We start from the raw sequence: 15,812 nt of genomic DNA on the forward strand, positions 1-15,812 counted from the left end.
TTTACTCCCTTGGAGCAGGATTTGTCTCCAAACTGAGCAGGAATGTCCTTGGCATGTGCTTAATAGTACAACTGTGACACCCACAGGGCACCATATACATTTATTATACCACACAGTGACATTAGAGCAGGTGTAAGTTATTCAAAGGGTGCTTCCAGCCTGTTCAGAAGGAAATCTAGTTCACAGAATAGCTATAACCAGGAGAGGATTAGGTTTCAGTCAGATTCTGTTGGACTGTTAACCTGTTCTTAGCAATATGCATGCACCTTTTATATAAAACAAACAGTTTTTATAAAACATGCAGAGTGAACTTCAGCCATGTGTAACAAATGCACAGGGCAGCAGGTGGATCACTATTCCCCCAGCAGGAATACAGGGAGATGGCTGAGAAAAGCAGATTAAAAAAACAAACACACAGAAGCAACCTCATGATTCTATTAAGGGAAGGAGCAGGAGGAAGGCAACAATGATCAATATAAAAAATAACTGCATTTCACCTGTGCTTCAAACAGTGGAAATTTTTTGAGAAACTACAATAAGAGGAAGTATACATTCTTCCTACAGTCTGTTTCCAAAATTTCAAGCTGTGAGGAGCACGTATTTAAATTGAAATACTAGGATAAAATGTACATGTAGTCTTATGAATAGAGACTATAATTAATACACCATCTAATTACTTCTTTAAATATTAGACTTCTCCCAATTACTTGAAATGTTGTAACTTCACTTTGAACAGGTTAATGGATTTTAGACATACTTTAATGCATTTCAGAAAATACCTATTTTCTTCTGACAGAAAGCTTACTCGTTTGAATGATAGGTGTTTTTTTCTTCTGATTAAGCTTACACGACTTCCTGTGAAGGAAAGATCTTGGAAATCTGCAATGCATTATTGGCATGATTCAAAGTGTCCTGTCATGGCCCATAGATGGCAGTGACTTTATACTCTGGAATGCTCTGGAAATTTTTATTTAGGCTCTATAAGTTAAGGAAGGGACCAGCAGCACCTAAGGGATTTCACTGTACTCTGTAATAGTTGCAAGCTGTTTCTTTTCCCTAGACTACCTTACTGTTTGAAATCAAGTCCTAGGATTTAACAATGTACTGCTTCTTCTGACCTGCTGGAGAGATTGCAGAAAAAACCTGATGGAATTGCAAAAAGAAACAGGGTCTTTAAGAGGAGGATGCAAACGGAAATTTTGTCAAAAAATCAGTGGAGATTCCCCAAGATCCAGTGACAAGATTTACTCCCTGAAACCTGCAGAACAAGGCCAGTGGCAGCAAAAAGTGGGAATAACTTTTGAAAAAGAAACAATCTGAGCTATATCTATTATATGTTATTACAGGCTAACTTCTGCTTGTGTAAAATACACATTTGGGATACACTGGCTCCACAGCCAGGGGTGTGGACAGGCAGGCAGCAAATATGGTTCATTATTTGTAGTTGGTCAAAGATGATGAGCCTGACAAAGACTGTGATGGTGACATTTAACCAACAAAATGGGTCCCTCTGGGGCAAACAGCACCCTCCTGAGGGGCAGCCATCACTGACTGTCCCTTCTGGAAGGTATTTTGGCCACCACCAGGGACTGTCTGCTCGTTGCTTCCTCACCAGCTGCCTGGGGTTGCCTGCAGGAAGCCCTGAAGGGTTCCTTCTTCGTGCCCTCCCCTCTCCTTTCTTTCTGCAGCCTCTCATGCCATCCATCCCACAGACTGAAAAATGATGTCTGGGAGTACACAACCTTAAAAGTAATAGTGCTGTCATATGGGCAAGGGGGCAAGATTTGTTACTGCACGTGAAATAGTGAAAAGGGAACCTGTCACCTTGGTTTGAGAACAAACTTCAGGAGGCTTGAGGAAAAAGTTGCTCAAACTCAAGACAAAATGATTTATAGTTGGAAACTTCCCAGGGCTGGAATGTTTTACATAAAGAATTCAGCCTTTTAGGATTGGATTCATGCATAAGAGAATTCTCCAAAGAGTGGATGCTTTGCCATTATTCCATTCTCTTGACAACTGATCTGCAGCCTACCTGGAAAGCCAGAGCTTTCCACAGAGACTGCTCTCAAGGCTGGCCACTCCTTCTGCCATGACCTTTCTCAGGAAGGCTGAAGATAGAATAAGAACAAAAAAATACAATTCTAGTCTGCACAGAAGTATGGGATGTTTTGTTTTATTCCTGCTATAGACCATATGCACTCACTTTTGCAGGGATTCTGGGTTCAAAAAGTCAATTTTAAACTGAAGGACTTCAATGTACTTCCTGGATGTCAGTGCATGCTTTTCCCAGATCTTGCTTTCAGTTTGTGGCAAAATATATATCAACCCACTTATCATGCACCCTGTTTTCCATCAAAAGGAAGCATGATTTTGCTAAAAGCATCTCTCTGTCGTGATAGATTTCTGACCTAGACAGTGACAGGGCCAGAACCAATGGGAAAGGTCAAGGACTACATTTATTCTGTACTTGTTAACTACAGAGGGCTACTACAAAATCTGCAAATTATAACACAAATTTAACTGATATGGCTGTACCTCCTGTGGCCCATAAGAAGTAAGATAAAATATATAGTTGGCCACTATGTATAGCTCAGTGTTCACAAAAAGAAAAGGGACACAAGAAATGCTCTGATCCTTTACATCAGTATCAGAGCAGCATTTGTGATCTTAAGATGGCAAAGGACTCACAAGAAGCAGTTCTGACAACACAGGGGCTGAGGGGTTAAACATGAGTTAAAGGAGTCTATCAAATATAATATACTCATATAACTACGAGTCACAATCTGATATGAGGAAATTCATAAGACCTTTTCCATAGCCTACTGCAAATCTATCTTGGTGAAAATCTGTAATTAAAACATAAATATAACCCAAATGCAAGCTATGCCAATGTTATTACACAATGTAATTCTAAGTCTATGACTACCTAGCCAAGTTAAACAGAATTATATTATGAACTTTGAAAATGCTATCTCTGTTTCTAAGGAAATTGTATTTTTCTTATTGTTTGTGTGATTCTTCTTGCAAATGGATTCCGTTCTGATTATAAGGGACATTGTTCACAAATCCATGACAGTTTGCTCTGTGCATGAACAGGAAAACCTTTCAGAATCAAATTCTTTCCTGCAGCCACCTCTGCCTATCTGAATCTGTATGTATCCTAATTTTATACTTGGCTTTATAGATAAGGCATTTTTTCATATCTAAACAAACAGACTGGCTGAGTGGAAGGCACAATGGTGCTAATGGTCTAAGACTAGACAACCTAATTTAATGGAGTAGCACCATCAGAGGATAAATATTAATGAAATGCTTTCTGCTTTTGCAGTGCAGCAGAGGAGCAGTCAATATCCAGATGTTCTATTATTGTGATGATTAGTACCATTTTTCCCATATACTTAAAAGAAAGGGGGTTCCCCCAACAACAATTGTAAATAAATAGATAAACTTTCACATGCCACACTTGTCTGAACCAATTGCTCTCTAATTTTATCCCCACCTTATTACAGAGGAAAAGAGCACAGAAATGAAGACTCTGTGGACACATATAAGAAAAATATTGATAAAGGCTAACCAAAATGTGATGACCTTTAATCAGTTTAGACTCCTATGGCAAAGAGTTTACATTCTGATGTTATAAGTGAGAAGAAAACTATAGTACATCTCAAAACCTTTAGTGCAAAAAAAAATCAATAGAAATTAAGCTGAAATGCCAAATTTTGCTTGTAGTGCTGAAATATTAAAATATTAACTTTACCAGTAAAGCACTGATAAAATCCTGGCACTTTCAGGCATGCAAGATTTGTCACCATTAATATTTGAGTATTAAAAAGAGACATTGCTCTAATAAAAACAGTGTCAGTCCTAAGTTTAGCAATTTAAAAAGATCACCAAATATAATTTTTTACGATTTAGAATACATAATGGGAGCTATATACTCCTAGTCTAGCTTATTTTATGAATGACAATGGAGGTATTCAGCTCATTCAGTATAACGAATAACAAAAGTCTTCTTAAACTGACCCTAGGGAAAGGGATTTCCAAACCTTCTGCCAGCTAAAAGAGACTTATTGTACCCACAGCTTTCAAGTGTGTGTGTGCAGAAAGAATCCAGGGAGAGTAACTGAATTTACTATCAGCTGTTTGCAAACACATTTTCTAGTTTATATCTATTGTCCTGAAACATGAAAATTCTGTATTAAGCCACATAATCCTGCCTGGCCTTTTCAGAGCACTGTTATTTAACTGAAAGAAGTACTAATAAAGATTAAATCTATATACCACAGGGAGCAGGTCTTTATCCTGTACACTGAAGCACAATGTCAAAACTGAGTAAGTACCACATTAAAGTACAGAAGATTTGGAGTTTCATGATTCAGGCACTATAAATGTTTAAATAAAAGCAACAATAAGCAACAAGAATTTTTTATGAGACCATTTGGTCACATCTTTCCTAGATACATCAGTCTGAGGAACACACACAATGTGACCTATAGAGGAAGCACCATTATTTTAAAAGAATCACCACAATTCTGGAAGACAGCAATTTTTACTGATCGTAGCTCTAGTCCAGTGTGCAATGAAATCTCCAAATTCTTCCTTACTTTTCCCATGGGATCAGCTATGCTGGCACTCCACAGTCACCTCAACTTTAATGATGTGCTGCCCATTAGTATAACACAGTAGTTAATTATTAGGTATAGTCATTTATTGATTAATCAGTTCAAATAGAACCTATTAAAGACAAATAACATCAAACTAGTTTGTACTTACTCTCTGTGATCAATAAAAAACAGAGTCCTCACAGCTCTAATTTATGGAAACTGATTAATAGAGCCTATATTCCTCTCACAAGTAATTTCCCCCAGTAATTCTCAAAAAGTATTTTCTTTCTTTATAATAAAATATTTTCATAATCCAATTTCTGAATGCCTGATGCCTCTAGTCATAGCACCTCTGTCACCTTACAAAGATTGTTGTAGATAAGGACTAATTACACTGAAATCAATAAAATTAACTATACCTGTGGAAATCAGTGTCTGCCTTTGAAAAGTTTTTATATTCACTAATTTCATGTATAATTTTCATCTAGAAAACTATTTTGACCTACAGTACATCAATTAACAGGAATGCTGGCAGAAGGTTTTGGAGAAGTCTTAAAGGTTCAAAAACGTGCTTCTAACATTAATTACTGATTACAATCTGATCAACAGGATTGGGTCAATTTTTACTGTAACGTGGAGTGGTAAGAAAAATTACAATAAGAGAACTAAAAGTAAAAGATACCATTCAGATCCTTCAAAAAACGCTCTTCCTAAAACCCCTTGTCTCTCTGGTTTTCAGCTGAACCACAAACTTGAAGTAAATTTAGAAAAGTGATTGGGAAGATCTGAGGGCCAATCTAAGTAGAAAACTGTGGCAGCAGAAAAGCAGGGCCATAGAGAAAATTGCCAATGGCTCTAATGTTTGCTTCAGAGGAGAAATCTGCAGCACTTAAAGGCATCAGCCCCTTCAGGTTGTAATCCTCTCCCTTCCCTCCTTGGTCTCCCTCCTGATTAATCTGAGATGTAACAGTTTGGGGAGCTGAAACACTCAAGTGTCCTTTACCTGTCTGGCCATTCAATATTTTATATTTTGGTTGCCTGTCAGTCAGCTCATCACTTTCTCCATATGTAAAGTGAAGCTGTCAATGTGAAAAGGGGAAGAACAGATAACCAACCATAAAGAAAATATAGAAAGGTCAAACCCCAGACAAACTTCATTTTAATTGGATTATATATTTGGAAAGGCAGAAATGAGTTGATGTGAGGTGAACCATGAAAAGCAGAAAATTAAATGAGGAGAGAGATGAGGACAGGGAGGCTCTAAAACAGTGTTAAAATTCTTGCTAGCACAGGGAGGTGAGGGGTGGGCAGAGCAAAAGCTGTGTGGTTCACATGCTGGGCCAAGTGGGACTGCCAGGTGTGAAGGCAGCAGACAGGACAGAGCTGATTGTCCTGACAAGGAGATTAAAATGAAATAAAAACAGGCCTGTGCCTTAAATTAGGATGGAACAGGGTGCAATCCAGCATATAAAAAAGGCAGCTGGAGAACATGAGTTGTCAGATGAGCACAGATATTAAATCCCATCTTTATGGCAGTAATGAGCTACTCTGATAACAGTTGTTTGCTAATTAAAAATATTTACCAATGAAAATCTCTGCACCAGGATCTCCAGAAGTCTCTCTAACTTCTGCATATAAAAGCGCCAGCCTCTCCAGATGCCTCAAAGATTTTTCTTACTTTTCACTCATTTTAATTTTCTTTTCCAGTTGGAAAGAAGCAGGAAGCTACTGCAAGCACAAACTAAATTTCTAATGTTAAAATTCAACTCAAGCAGTACTCAAAATTCACCTTAGGAGGGTAAAGCAGCTTCTCCTGGGATATCTAATCCTGAAGTTTACTTCATAATGCTGTAATAAACCTGCTGAAAATACAGTGCAACAGGAAACAGAAGCAATCCTCCTGAAAATTTGAAGACTGGAAGGCTTCTGTGACTTTCTTTGCTGTGAAACATGAGAGAACTATGGATATCCAGCCAGTGGGCTGATTCCCAAGTCATCCCTTTGGTGCATGAGGTTCACAGCTCACAATTCTGAACCTGATGCCACTGCAGGGTTGACACTCAGCATTGGCACTGCAGGTTCCTTCTCCTCATGCTTACCCTTAATACTCCCCCAGAGCCCAGCAATCTGCAGATTAGTGGATTAATTTCTGAATTAACTAAATTTGCTTCATTGTGTTTTACAGCTCATGGACTTTTCTTCCATGAATTTCCTTAATTATTCCTTGAACCAATTTTGCTCGTGGCCTCCAAAACATCCCTAGGCAACAAGTTTAATTACAAACTCTGTTTAAAAAAATACTGTTAGGACTTTTAAAAAAAATCTGCTTCCTGACTATTTTATTGAATATACTTTAGTTTCTTATCTATAAGAAACAATAATAATCTAAATCAGCAGTATGTTCAGTCAATTTCAAAATATCTCTGCGTATTTCATAGAAACAGTACTTCTAGTTACAGATGGGAAGTCAGTCACTGGATAATGAATTATTTAAATTGAAAAATGCGAGATCCTGGAGGAAAGATAACAAAAAAAGGACAACACATGTGATGTCAAAAAAGTCACAGTGCAAACACCTGAAGGTCTCCAAGTTGCTGAGACAATCTTCTCACACCCAGCACTACCAGCTGGGTACCATCACAGCTGTACACTCAGAACTGCTGTGTCCCTTCATGGCAGAGCTCAAAATTGTGGTGATCCTATTTCCTACTGGGGTGTGAAGGCAACTTAAATGCAAAGAAACATCTTACAAGGGAAGTGGAATTTCAAGACAAGAGCAATCATCCAATTCTTCAGAAGACTTCTACACTGAGGTGACTTGCTGCAGCACAGAGTAGCATGCACTCACACTTTGGCACCCTCCCCTCAAAAAATACCACAAAATAAACAAAAAAACAAACCCCAAAAAACCCTTCCTCCTCCCCCCAAAAAATCCCAACAACCCACAACATATGTTCAAAGCTGTGAAAATGGAGAGATTCTACCAATCTAAAAATATAGTACAGCACTGAGTCAGCTACACAGAACTCTGCTCTAATAGTGCTGATAACAAATTGGCTTAATTCACCTAATTTCAGAATTTCTACAATATTCACAGGCAGATATTGCCAGGATTTGGATTAGGGCTCCCTTTCAGGGCTGAATATTTTGTCAGTTTTCTAACAGCTTGCTGGGAAATTTTAAGTGCTGTGGGATGTTTGTAGCTCTGCAAACACCCTCATAAAAACCACATTCTGTACTAAAAACCTCTTGTGGAATCATGCCTTTCCAACTCCTTTCTAAGATGTGTTTCAGCCTTTTAGGATGTTAGGGCAGGTAGACTCTGACTGGGCTTATTTTAAGATTGGTTTAAGATTAGTTTGAGCCTGCTACATAAATAACTTTCAATATTAGAAGAGCAGACTAATGCAGAATTTTCTCTTTTCATTTGCTACTGAATGTTTCCTTGCTATTGAATTTCAGAGAGAATTTCATCCAGAAGAGATCCTTATTGATATACAACAGCTTGAAAACAAATTCAGTGGTATTAAAAAAGCCATCACTTTTATTTATGTAAGCAAAATATCTACTTTTATAGATTGAATTGATTTAGATTGCTATTCAGATTTGCTATTCTGGAAAAAAATGACTGAAGTCATTAAGATTCATTTCAGACCATATGAATGTTCAATGGCAACAAGTCTTTCATATGCTAACTGTGAATACACGTCTTTGGGACAAATACTTCCCTTTTCAAAAAATTGAGATTTATAAAGATAGAATAATGTTGATAATATTAAGATAGATTTCAGCCATCCAACAAAAAATCAATTTTGGAGGAAGGATTTTGGCTCTAAAACACAAACTGATACCAACTAATGTTTGACTTTAATCACTGCAATACAAATAATAAATCAGAGGCAAGAGGGAACCTGCTGATCTCTATACAGAAATTATGTATTGTTTTTCATTATGCAAGCCTCTTCAGATATAAACATATAATAGCTATTGGAAAGTCACTGAAATATCACATTTTTTGGTGTATTTGTGAACACATACACAGATCCTTTTGTGCCTCAGTGCAGGCAAACAGCAAACATCTATCTTGTAATGCTAACTCAGAAGGGCTGAATTCACCTCTGGTGTCATGACTGTAAGTGCAGAACTTGGCAATACATCAACAATAAATGCCACATATTCCTTAAGTTTATGTTTTCTTCAAACACCTCGGTGAGTTAATGGGGTGTAAAGCAAAAACAGCAATCTTTTTTCCAATTAATTGAACATGAATTTCAAGGGCAAAGTCAACAAACTATTGAGTAAATCAAAAAGCTGATTTTGCACTTTCAAAACTGACAAAGCAAGTTTTTGCTCCATTTTTTTGGGGAAGTGCCCATTTCTGATGTAGCTAACTTCAGCAGAAATATCATTTCTGGTGGTGGTAAAAACAACAACTAGAAAAAATCTGAAAAAATATTTTAAAAATTCACAGATAGATGTCCACACATTTTTAAAAAGAGATGCCTCAGCCACTAAAGAATTTTGTTAATACGATATGAATACTTATATATGCATGAAAACCAGGTAGTTTGTGCAAGGTCATTGCAAATATAAGATGCATCAACCTGGTGAAGTTCCTACAGCAACATAAATGTGTTTATGAGCAGCAGGTGAATTCCTGCAAAAGACTCTAAAGCTATTAACAGCTCGGTAAGGAGTACATAATAATAGGTTGTTAACTCAGCCATCCAACAAGCACATCAAGAAAGGGCACTTTGAAACTATTAATGCAAATATATTAAAAAACTCAAAAGAAAAAGAGAGAATTGCAACATTTTGCTCCTTTCAATCAATCAAATAAACATTTGTGGGTTTATTCGGGTGCAAACCTAACAAGACTACATGGGAGTTACTGAATAAGGTACAATTTCTGTGAATTCAAGCTGGCTAATGAAATTATTTATTTAAATTAAAAGCTCCTCTAATGTTCGTTTTGATTCCAACAACCACATCCCCACACCAAACCCAGAGTTTTTGTTTAATACACAGTGAAGTGATTATACTGATATTAAACAGGAAAGTAGTGGTTTAGGGCATTAAAATGGAGGGGGTCCCCCTAAACGAGCTTCCTCTCCCCTTGGACATTTCTCTCTTCTCCAAGAATGACTGCTTTGGGGACACTGCTACTTAATAAAAAAGAGGTTGCTAATATTACACAGTCAGTGGCTTAATCTTCATTTAATGTGGAAAAAAAGACCATTCAAAGAGGAAAACTAATATCCTGTCCTTTTCTGTGGTTAAAGTACAACTGCAATGCAGTCTTAGAAAAACAGAGAGAGAGAAAAAAAGGAACGTTTTTTGGTTTTACTCTCCAAAATGATGCATACCTTTGTACCTCTCCAGGTATCTCTTGAATGCATTGAATATTGCAGGAAGGAACTGTAAATGAAATGATATCTGAACACTCCTTCATTTAGACAAAGATATAAACTCATGTCTCACGTGTCTTGATTTAATCTGTGAATCCATCTTTATGACTGCAAATCAACAATTTATGAACAGTAAGTCATTTGTGTATTATGAAAAACACAGTGCTAGCTTCAGGTTTTTTTTAAAGAGTTTGGGCTCATAGATGATTTTTGAGAACTTTTAAGCTACTTTGTATTTTAAGAGAGTCTAAAGGAAACATTCTGACTGGTTTTATAGAAATGGAGATCTAGACATTGTATTTAATTTATAAATAAGGAAATCACTTTCATTTAGATGACCATCTTTTGGTAGGTGTGCTTGTTATATTTAGGTCATTGCTCACAAAACTTGCTATTCTTTTTTGTAAAAATCTGTTAAATTTTCAAACTCAAAGTTTGACTCCTGAATTTGTCTTATGGTATCTGAGGGAACTCTATTATTATATGCAACTAAAACTCACTGCACCTAAACTCAAAGGTGAACACACTGCAGGCAGTTTATAATAACAGGAACAACAAAAATAAAATGCTTTGGGAGTACATTCTCTATTTTGTTAATTCAGGATTACACATGTTAAACTCCTTACAACTTTCTTTTGTGAAATGGATACATTATCTCTGATGAGAAAACCTTTCTTTGATGAACGTTCATCAAAATCATCTAAATGTTGTCCTTAGCTGAAACTTTCTGCTCTATAAAATAGCTGCTTCTGATTCTTGACCCCACCTAAACACATACTTAAGATTAACACTGATTCCTAAAGTTAACATCATTATTATTATTATTCTTGCTGTGTCAGTGCACAATTTTGAAAACTATTTTTCCTGAGGTTCAAATTCTGTAAATGATAGAAAAAAACATTTAGTCATTCCATTTATTAGCAACCAATTTTTGTCATAAACGGATTTAGCTTTCTTAGCTTTATTTGAGGTATGGAACTAGCTTTGTTTGTTGTCTTGTAATAGTTTGAATACCTCCTATGCATATTCCTATGCCCTTGAAAGCATTTCAAAACCACTTATACAAAACCATTAATACACTTTTTCTGCATTTGTGCAGCTCTTTTAGCAGTTACTGGAATAAGCACTGTACATGTAATTTTCCTTAGAGAAAATGGTATTGGCTGCAGGCAAGAATACAAGATCAGCAGAGACTTAAGTATGGGGGTTTTTTAATATCAAATCCACCAGGCTTGCTTAAACAGCATTATTCCTCCCATTGAGAATTTTTGGTTCAGCAGGAACAACAGCAATACCTCTATAGGCTACTTTATTATTAAATACCAAAGTTCAGAAGCTCTTTCGAAATAATTGACAACAATGATTAGCAGACAAGCCAAACCAGGCATCTAATAGAGGCCTGGCTTAGAACTTCTTTGATAAACCCTTTGCTGCATGTAATTGATATTTAGATGCCAGATTTCTTTTTCTCCTAATAGTAATTACATTGGTGTCATTAATAATGGCTGCTGCAGAGTCCTTAGGTTCTTTCCTGCAGGCAAAAACTATATCTGGTCAGAGAGTCTGGTAATTAGTCACTCTCATTTTCAACAGGTCTGGGACTTATTTTTTTTTCTCTTTTTAGAATCTAAGGCTTTTACATTTTTCTCTTGGGAAACTGGGTTAATAATAGCAGAACAGAAGAACTGAGAAACTTGTTTAACACCACTTGCTATGCTAAAATAAGCTGGGAGATTTCATTTTAATGATTATATCCCAAAGCACATTTGTAGTGATTATTTTTTTAAAACATTCAGCAGAAATGGTTTGTTTCCCAGGAGCTAAGAAGGGCTGAGAATGCCTGAGGTGCTGCTTGGAGCCTCCCTGTGACATGCTATGAACAAACACTAAGGCTGCCTAAACCTAATGCCCAAAAGTTCCTGTACATCCCAAAAACTCAGCACTCTTGTTTTGATGAGAATTGTTGAAAATGTAATGAAAATGTATTATTGCATGAATCCTATGTTTCTTGATTCCAGTCATATCAGAAACATTTTACTTGCAGCAGCAGATTGCTACTTATGCCTTAAATGATTTGAATAATTTGAAACTATTACAGAAGAAAACTGTTCATTAAAAAAAAAAAATTATTAGCATGGAGTTAAACATTGCCCAGCTGATCATTTGAAGCAATGAGCTTTTTATACTGTGTATACTCAATAAATGATACCTGAAGTGCTCAGATGCTCAGCCCTACTCTTGTCAGTCTGTACCTCTTCCCCAATCCTATCACTGATGCTGACTTTAAAACTGAGAAAGGTTGTCAAGGATGCTACAGTAGGGATGGCAATAATAAAGGAAAATGCCCAGAGAATGAACCAGCACATGCCAAGAGCCCAGCAACACCAGGACCAAACAAACCACCTCTGCCCAGGGATAATGTCACACAGCCCCCAGGCTCCCTTCAGCCTCATCCCACCGGGAGCTGCTGCATATATTCTTCTTCATGATATAAAAATCTACCATAAAAGAAAAATCTGAGCCAAAAAAGCAACAGCTGGTGCTTAAAGGAAATGGGGGAATTGTAACAGCCATAACCGAAAAAAAAAATGTGTTCCTTCTAACTTAAACATTGTGCAAAATAGTGATTAAAGAGGTGGAAAGACTGGAGAGGTTTGGCTGTTTAAGTAGTAGGGAGGCTGAGGGTCAATTAACTTCACACATGCCATACAGACCTCACAGAAAGGCAGAGGTCTTTGCAAGAGAAATGACTCATTTCACTTCACATTTCAAAATTTCACCTAGAAATTCTGAGGACTGAATCTGATCTAAATGAGGTGACTTCTTATGAGAAATGTCCTTGTTTTATCTAATGAGAACACATGTGGCTCCTGTTCACTGAAGCTGATTCCAGCCCATACTCAAGTAGGGTCAGGTTAATAAATATGAGAAGATCATAATGCAATATCTCCTTGGCTAGAGAAGACACAGAGGAACATCTGGTGTCCTCTAAACTTGGATGAATTACATGATGTTTATAATTTTCCATATTAATTCTTATAAAAAGAATTCTGTCATTCAAAACATTATGCACTGAGAGTCTTAAAATTTCTCATTATTCCTATCATGTAATTTACCTAAAGGTCTGTCACTCAAATTCAGGATGGCTCATTTCAATTCATATTAATCATTACTCAAAGAAATAGCAGTCTTTGGTTTAATATTAGATTTTACGACTGAGCATCATTTCTTGTATAAGTTAAGTGAAGACAGCTGTAGACTGATAGAAAAATTAACAAGGTCATGCTGCTTTCTAATTCTTTAAATCTGGTACTTTCCTCTATCTCTCTGCCTCATCAGCTCTTCATCTCTTTTTCAAATCTCATTGGAAAACTAATTTCCCACTTGCCTCTACTGTTCAGCTATTTTCTCACTCCTGTTTATTAATTCAACTCTAAATAATCCTGGGATGAAGGAGAAGTAATATCTGACATTCTATATATCCTGTCCACTGACTGTCCTGTGGAGATGGGTTAATTTTTTTATGTGAAAATGGCCTGTGAGCTGGAAATTGAGTCTCCCAACAAAATGAAGTATTTTGGCAAAGGCTTTAATTACATCTTTAAATTTCATCAAAGGACAAGAAAGCAAAGAAATATCAACTCTCTCCTCCAAATCCTGATTCTAAAGATATTCTCTGGCTTCTCTCTCTATTTAGAGATTTCACTGCTTGGGTACATTCCCATTCCATTAAAATCCCTTCTCTACAGACAGGCTTCCTTAGCTAATTATATGTTATCTTGTGTGTAACAGAAATGTAATCCAGCTGGTGTGCTTGGGCCATGTGGGAGAACAAACTTAATACAGTTGCTGATACGTGCACAGCTTGGTATGCCTAATACAGGTCTTAGGGAGCATTAATTTTTGATGATTAACTTTATGGGTTTGGATGGAAAGGGGAGGAAAAAGCATTTTCCAGTTCAGCTGCACAACCTGGAGTGCAGCTGGTGAGGTTTATATCCACTGTGTGCTGTGTTCCCTTTCCCAGGAGGGAATTCCTACAGAAGGACTCAGTGTCATTACAAGGCTCTAACAAGGCCCCACTCCTCCATCTGCCTCAAACATTAAATCCTTTGGATGAGAGGTAAAGAGATTATGATGCCCTGGAATCTTGCAAATAGTGCAAGCTTTGGTCAGAGTCTGAGTAATAGTTTAAAGTATAAAAGGAAAATTAATTGCAATTAGCAATGGCACTGAGATTGTATTAATGAATTTGATTTTTAAAGGGAAAGACAGTTCTGCCCATGAGAGATTTTTTTTTCCTTTAGTATTAGTGTTTGTGGATGATATCAAGGGACCATAAAATATAATGGACAGAGTGCAGAATAAGGCAGACACCCTGTATCAACAGAGATAATTTGCAATGTTTAGTATCTCAAAGAAGGTCTATGAAGAAATGCTTTTATGAGCACATCTTAGACCTCAATGGGAAAACACTGAACTGATCTTCTGTGTGTTGCTGTAAAGACTCACTTATTACCCAAGGTATAGTTTTCAGAATGATTCATAATCTACCAGGCCTCAACAAGGCAATTATTTCAGGATCATGATATTCTCTCCCTGGTTATATCACACAACTATTCAAACAATGGAAAACCCTTTTTCTTGGCTGTGACAGAACTCAGAGAATCTTGGACTGAATGTCAAGGAATTTTTGTTCTCCCAGGTCAAATCAGCTCTCCAGTTACGCCCTAGGTCAGATTTTGTTCACTGCATTTTTGGCTGAAAGGCTGTAGAACAAAATGACCTCTTGTCAGACAACCACATAAAAATGTACCAGTGCACTCCTAAATAAGAAACTACAAATCTGTACAACTGGCTCAGGATGAAATTTTGTTATTGTCACAAGATTTTAATTTTTAGAGACAGTATTTCGTGAAGTTCTGAGTGTTTTACAGCAATTCCCTGGAGAAATGAAGGTCATATAGGAAAAGGTACTTTAAAGCAGAAACATTACTGAACTGCTTTATTGTACTTTGAAATTAATGTATGATTCCATACTTGTAACTTATTGAGACCCCTGGATAACTCTCCTTCTCTACTTTATTTCTTTATAATTCAGAATAATATTTTTCACAGAGAGGACTTGATCTTTTGATAGCTCTCTGTGTGTAATTTCTATTTTACAAGAGTATAAATGTAAGTTTATTGCATAATTAGCAGAATGTAGCCTCCTTCCCTTTCTTGTGCTTGTTCTGGAAATGCATGGAAAGCTGCATCTTTATGGTCCATGCTCATCATCAATAATTCATCTTCCTTATGAAATTGTTGGAAACTGCCTCATTTTGTGGAGTGCTTACAGTTTATTGGGCAGCTATTTGATTTCTGAAGTTAACATATCTTCCAGGAAACTTTGGGAGCCCATGGCAACTTTCATTTGTGAGTCACAGAATTCCTACTGGCGATAATTAAAAGCAGGCTGTTCCCCTAATGTGCTTGTCAATGGTGTACTGACAATTTTTCAAATGTCAACAAGGAACCTTAAAAGAAATAGCAGTAAACACTTGTAAAATTTTAGAATATTACATAATGCTTCAGAGCTTCAGGAAGTTAAGAAACTGATATAATCAGCTGAATTTGAGGGATTGAGTGGTTGTATTTGATGGAGACATTCCATTTCTTGTTTATCAGAACAAAACCTCCTTTCTTTATTAAATGCAAATGACAGAAAGGGATAAAGATGGATTGCAAAAGCTGTTCCATTTTTCTATCTAGTGTGTTTATTAGTAGCTAAGACTACTGTTTTCTGTTTTTTCTTGAC

At 36.7% G+C, this 15,812-nt stretch overlaps 1 protein-coding gene across 4 annotated transcripts in view; it reads right to left on the reverse strand.

Moving 5' to 3' along the window:
- The window catches only part of EPHA6 (EPH receptor A6), a 369,885-nt gene that overhangs the window by 106,897 nt on the left and 247,176 nt on the right, over window positions 1–15,812 (reverse strand). The window lies entirely within an intron of this gene.

The sequence above is a fragment of the Sturnus vulgaris genome, chromosome 2 (genome assembly GCF_052056855.1).
Source record: "Sturnus vulgaris isolate bStuVul1 chromosome 2, bStuVul1.hap1, whole genome shotgun sequence".
Classification (NCBI taxonomy): domain Eukaryota; kingdom Metazoa; phylum Chordata; class Aves; order Passeriformes; family Sturnidae; genus Sturnus; species Sturnus vulgaris.